We start from the raw sequence: 7,277 nt of genomic DNA on the forward strand, positions 1-7,277 counted from the left end.
TAGGATCCTAGCAGTGGAATTGATACAAATCTGAGTTCAAGTCACATACTATCTGTGTGACAATGAGAAAGTTTTTTGAAGTTTTTAAGCTTCAGGTTCCTCATATTAAACAGCTTGCTGAGTTACTGTGAGGATTAAATGAGTACCTAAAGTATATCTAGCTCTACTACTCGGCAAGTGCTCGATACATCTTAGCAACAGATATTGTTGCTTTAATTGAAGTGTTTGGGAGCCATTAAACATCATTTTCTAAAAGAATCTTTAGGCATACTGAGGCATAGGTTTACAAAGTAGTATACATATTAGGATGTCAAATTTGTGCATTCATTCATTCTTGCATTAAAAAAAACACAACAGGAAGATAATCATTAAAATGCTAAAAATTACTACCTTCAAATATTTAAATTCTGGGTGATTTTAATTTTTGTCTTTAATATATAGTCCCAACTTCCTGCAATAAGTAGTTTTTAGTTTATATGTAGAAAAAACCCACTATTTCCAAACCCTTTATAACAGCTTGTTCCTCAAACTGAACACTGGGTTTCCTCCTTTCTATTTTTTACATGAGGGGAAAGCAGACCTCAGGCTGAGTAAGTCTCTTGTTGAATGGGACTGCTCTCTACCACCCCAGAGAGACCTTCCAACCTTAGTGCAAAACAGGTTGCAGTTCTTTTATATGTTTTATTACCTATAGACAGAATCTATAAACAGACAAGTAGTTTTGATACTCAGAAACCTGGAATTTTAATCATTTGATGAAACTAGAATAGTCAAATAATCTCTAGGGGTATGAGGCAGGATTTTGTTCTGCCTTCTCCAGTCTTTTTTTCTATTTTACTAACAAACATATGTTGTTTGCCTACTACCATGGTTAAAAAATGGGATGTTGGAGCTGGAAAATAAACAAGATGAAGTTTTTACGTCAAAGGGCTCATAATTTCAAAGAAATAACATTTGTATTGCAATTTACAATTTACAAAGCATTTTGCACATAGACCCCTGTTTAATTCTCATAACACTGCAGGAGGTAGGATACTATAATAGTGATGATCAGTATATGGTTTAAAACACAAAAGGCATAATAATTTATTCAATTACTAGTGAGCTGGGCCCAGATTCTAGATCACTTTATTGCAAGTCTGCTATTCTTTCCTCTAAACTACTACTGAATGCCTTAGTCAGGTACATATATATATATATATATACGTTATATGCATATCAGTATCTGATCTATTTAGAACCTGCTCAAAGAATCCCCTCTATCTGGTTCACCTATGAGAACATATAAATTTACTACTAGAAGTTGTTGAAGACACTGTCATTTGACTCTTTGTCTACTATGTCTAATACCATATAAGCTCTTGTTTTTTTTAGAATTTATTACTAGAGGAGCACCCAGGTGGTTCAGTGGTTGAGCACCTGCCTTTGGCTCAGGCCCTGATCCTGGGGTCTTGGGATCAAGTCCTGCATCAGGCCTGCTTCTCCCTCTGCCTGACTCTGCCTCTCTCTCTCTCTCTCTGTCTTTCATGAATTAATAAATAAAACCTTAAAACAAAATTTGGTACTAGACAAAGTTTTACATTCCTAAAGGAAACTATATATCTCCTCCTATCTAATAATAGGAATTATGGAATTAATCATACTTCCCTGTTGACTGGGCTTCCCAAGAAACTTAAAGCCAAATTTAGAGCCAGTGTACAATTAGTAATAGTAGGTGTCCACTAAATATCTTGCAGATGAAAGAGAATGAATAATTAAATGAATGAGTGAAACAACTATGGTGGCCCTTATTATTTGTATATTTGTATTATTTTCTTTAGTCTTTCTATTTCTGTTTATATGTTACCACTCTTTTATCATATGTATTCTTATTATAATTACCCTTAGAGCCTTTGTAGAATGAACCAGGAAATAAATCAATAAACAAATATCTACAGTACATACTGAATATTAAGATCTTTATTCAAGAGTTTTTTAAAATAAAGAGTGATTGATTGATTTTGCAGAGAAAGAAAGAGACCGTGCAAGTGGGGAGAGGGGCAGAGGGAGAGGGAGAGAGAATCCCAAGCAGACTCTTCACTGAACACAGAGCCCAAGGCAAGGATTGATTTCATGACCCCAAGATCATGATGTGAGCAAAAACCAAGAGTCTGATACTCAACTAACAGAGGCAGCCAGGCACCACTTTATTCAAAACTAAGAAAGCAGAATTCAACTCTTCTTAAAAATAGACTAGTCCCTGACAGCACCTAAACATCCACTCACAATGCTCCCATGAGGCACTTAAACAGGATATAATTTGATGGGAAGAAAGAGGTGGCCCTGTCATTAGATGCAAAAGACACTGAAAGCTTATACAAATTTTTAAAAAGATTTTATTTATTTATTTATTTATTTATTTATTTATTTATTTATGACACAGAAAGAGAGGCAGAGACATAGGCAGAGGCAGAATCAGACTCCTTGCAGGGAGCCTGATGTGGGACTCAATCCCAGGACTATGGGATCATGACCTGACCCGAAAGCAGACACTCAACTACTGAGCCACCCAGGTGCCCCATGCTTCTCACAATTAATTAATTTATTTATTTATTTTTGCTTCTCACATTTTAAAGACCCATTTACTCCAGTTCTCAGTCTCCCAGAGCAAAGATGTGCATTTGTCCTTCAACCCACCATAACTATATGCCTTGAGAGGTCCTTGAGGTCTTTCTCTCTTCTGTTGGTTTTCTAATATATAAACATTTGACCTGATTTAACCTGTGTAAAAAGTATAATTGAGGGGAATCTGCTAGAGATTCTCTCCCTCTGCCCCTCACCCTACTCATGCAGGTAAATAAATCTTTTAAAAAAATAAAAAGGGAATACCTGGGTGGCTCAGTGGTTGAGTGTCTGCCTTTGGCTCAGGGTGTGATCCTATTTACCTGATGTCTCTATCTGCCTATGTCTCTGCCTTCTCTCTATGTCTCTCATGAATAAATAAATAAAATCTTAAAAAATAAAAATAAATAAAAAGAAGAAAAATAGCTTCACATGCATTGTGATGACAGCAGCCAGATTAAAATGGACTAACGGGAAGTGAAAAGGAATTGAAGATGGGGACAGCAACTGGAGAGGACTTTTTGAAGAAGGGTGCATGAGAAGTGATTATCTGAGACTGGGTGCTAGATGGAGGGTGGGAGGCTTGGCTGTTCTTGGACTTACCTGTCAGCATTTTCCTATAGGATAGATACTTTACTTTTTCATTCAATCCAAACTCAGGATGTGCTAGCAACAATAGTTTCCCCCTTTGTCCCTAAAGATGATGCCATGGAGCTTTTCAAATTGCTTTCAGCACATCCTTGAATTGCTCCACTTACTGTCCTAATCCACTGTGCCAACTTGATTGTCATCTACCATTTTTCATATGCCCTACCCAAAGGGTTGATGCCTGGCCACCATGGCCTAAATTATTAAGGAGTGGTACATTCCAAGGCCTTGTTTTAGAGATGAAGTTTTCTGATTTCTGATTAGCCCTTAAGTCAAGCGGTGCCAATGGTATTTCTGAATAGTTATACTAATAATGGTACAGTATTCTTTTAGTCACTTTATTAATGCCAGTCTTTATTTGAAAGAAGATCTGAAGGCCCTACAATCTTGTTTTGTTTTTCACCTTGATAAAAAGTTGCAAATTGTATAGTGAGCTACATCGTTTGTGAATTACATTCTTTGAACTTATGGAAGTTCTTCAGAGTTAAAGGTGATATGAGATATGTCAATTATATCTCAAATTTAAAAATACATTTTTAAAAGTAATGCAGGTATGAGAAGACTAGATTCTAAAGTGTGACTCATTTAATTCAGCTGTGTAAACAGAAATTTTAAAAATTCCCTAAAATTTTCAGAATAAAAATTACTGTAGGATTTGCCTTATAAATCATTCATTTAATTAATTCACATACTTATTCAAACATTTTTTGAGTATCTAATGCTTACCATAGATATGTACAAAGTTATATGGGAGTAAAGAGAAATTAGATACCTGACTTTCCCCAGGAATATCACAGAAGGCATTGGAGATGGTAATGCTTGATCTGAGATTTGCTTTGCAAATCAGTAAGAACTCATTTTTTCTAATATCTGTTTCAAAAAAAACTATTCTTCCAGGATCCCTGGGTGGCTCAGTGGTTTGACGCCTGCCTTGGGCTCAGGGTGTGATCCTGGAGTCCCGGGATCGAGTCCCACATCAGGCTCCCTGCATGAAGCCTGCTTCTCCCTCTGCCTCTCTCTCTCTCTCTCTCTCTTTCTCTCTCTCCCTCTGTCTCTCTTGAATAAATAAATAAAATTTAAAAAAAAAAACTCTATTCTTCCATTTCCTAGAGCCATTCACAAAATCTTTCACTTGGCTCCTTTCTGCTATTTTACTATTGTGAGCCATTTATTTTTCATGTGTAGTTTCAGCCCCACTCCAAGTTCCAAAATTAAAGATATCCTTAGTCAGACAATATTTGATAATAACCATCTAACCATCTTGAACAATGGTCATGCATTGTTCTAATAAATAGGCTCTCCCTTTTTTCTTTATGACCAACCCTACCTAGTTTTGGTTCTGCCCCTAAACTCCAGCTCAGTTGAACTTTCTTGGCAGCCCTTAAGTCTCCCTGACTAAGACTCTGTTTCATTACTTTCCTGGGGCTCATTCTATAGCTACCTCCCCTGATGATCTGTGCCAACTTAGTGGATCTGGCCCTTCTCTGGATACTTGCTTTCTCTGCTTTGGCCTGTCTAACCACTGACTAAGCTCTGACCTAGTTTTTTTTCTATTAAACAGTGAAGTTTTTTTTTTTTTCTAGGTTTAAGAATACAACTTACCCTTGATCAATCAGCAGAGCTGTCAGTATAAATTATGCTATGATAATAAATCCAAATTTCAGCAGTTTGAAACAACCAAGACTTTTTTTTTCTTTCTTGCTTTTGTTTTGTGTCCATTAAGAGTCACCTGAGGGATGTGCTTCTCAGTCCTCTGTCCTACTTCTGCTTTCCTGATTCTGGGACCCAGGCTGACAAGTAACTACCCTTCAATATAGCCAAGAGTTGTGATCAAGGGAAAGACAGCCTAAGGAGTTTGTTTTGATATATAAATGCTCCAGCCTGGAAGTGACTCGCAGCACTTCTACAAAATTCACTCCCTAGAAAGTTCGGTATTCAATATGCCAGGAAGGAGAGGAGAACTAGATATTGATAAGTAGCACCAAAGACTACTAAGCTTGACATTAGTTATCTTGCTTGCATGTTATCCAGGTCCCTTTTATCTTGTTCACAGACATCTAAATAAAAATAATAGCTACATACTATGTGCATGGTGCTAGCCTTGAGAGAGATTCTGAGAATAAATATTCTATAATCAAATAAAACCCATTGGGAAATATGTATACCTCTTGGGTATTCTTGGATATGTATTTTAGCATATTAAAACTCTCCGCAATATTTTAAAGGGACTGACCTTTAATTTTACCTAATCTAGAATTTCCTAATTTATTTAACCACAATTTAAAAAACATTATCAGTCTTAGGAAAACACTTATGTCAATGTTATATTATCTCTTTTAATTTTATTATAGCCCTATAGAGGGAGAAATGAGGTGAAATAAGAAATAAGGTGTTATAATTACAAGTTTTTTTTCTAATTAGTAGTTTTTTAAAAGATATCAAAGAAGAAGACTAAAAATGTTCATTTTGGTAATCTATAAGGATTTCAACTACCTATCATTTATTTCCCAGAGATAATTCAGATTTTGTAATGACCATGTTTTTTGAAAAGTCAAAATGTTAAATTGTATAATGAACGAATTCCCACACTCAATCATTAACTTAAATTGCCAGTAATTTTCTAAAAGTAGTTCTTTGTAAAAGCATTATCAACGGAGATGAAAATTTTTGATGAGTTTCAACTTGGAAAATTTATTTCTTCCTTGCCATTCCTTTACAGTCCTATTTTAATTCTAAAATCAACTTCAAAGGATAGCCTTTTAGAAGAATATATTCTAAATTAACTGCATGTATTTTAACCATATGTTTTTCTATTATTAGATATAATTTTTGATTGTGAATTACTGTGACTTCTCTTAAGCTTAAGGCTTACATCTGGATAGAAAAGTCTTCATTCAAATCAAATAAATCAAAATAAATAATAATGAACTTTAGAACCTCTACCATAATTTTTTTGCAAGCAAAAAAAAAAAAAAAGCTGTCTTTTTAAATTACACAGTTGTGCAAAATCCCTTAGGCCATTTACTGTGGAAGAAAATCTAATTCAGCATTCATGTAAGATGAACACTCCTTTTATTGCCCTATTGTTTGCAGACTTTTTTCTTAAATATGATACCATACTTCTAAATCTCTGCTCTTTCTTAGCTGCTTTTCCTTCTATTTAGAAAAGATTAGGTTACATTTTCTTAGCAAATTACAAATTTTCGGTGTTAGACATTTGTTTTTCCATAGCCATTCTTCTATTTCAGAGTATTATTTTCCTCCAATATTTTATTCCTTCCTTGTTTTCCCAGCAAACCTTCAGACAGTACATTTAATTTTATCTCACATGTTTGCTAGCCAAAGGCACATTTCTATGACAGTAACCTGTTTTATTTTTTTTTAAGTGTATTTCCCATAAAATTCTTCCCTCCTCACTGTCCTACCTACATATATACACATACCACCACCACCAACAGCAACTACAACAGAAGCAGCAACAATAAAAACCAGATCTTCCAGGCAAATGCCACTCAACTCCTTCCAGAAGTCTAAGCAGGCCTGGAGCAGCACATAGCCGGGTGTTTACTAAAAGTAGCTAAGTTGATTGGCTGTTGATTTAGAACAGACCAAACCAGTGTTTCTGGAGAAACGAAACAGAGCTTCTGTAATTAGCAGAAGGCAGTTGTTACACCCTAAACTTCATAAGAAAGGTGAAGGACAGATCCCATTGATTTATTTCTTATTCTAGACAGGGCTACTGTGGAATTCCTGCTGAATTCCAGATTACTGGACAAAATGAGATGTGTTTGAATTACAAAATAGTGCAACATGATAGAGCTAATCTGATACTTCAGAGGTGAGCTAGTACCCCTGCCTTCTCTTCATTTCCATTAAATACAGCAAATTAAAGCACTCTATGTGGGGCCCAGCATTGCTTTGACTTTCACAGTGAGATTTAGTATGATGAAGTCCTTTGGATTCTTGAATTAAGGCTTTATGGTAATAATGGTGAAGTTTGGACATTCCATCTGTCTTATTCTTTTACT

Source organism: Vulpes lagopus, chromosome 21, assembly GCF_018345385.1.
Source record: "Vulpes lagopus strain Blue_001 chromosome 21, ASM1834538v1, whole genome shotgun sequence".
NCBI classification, from domain to species: domain Eukaryota; kingdom Metazoa; phylum Chordata; class Mammalia; order Carnivora; family Canidae; genus Vulpes; species Vulpes lagopus.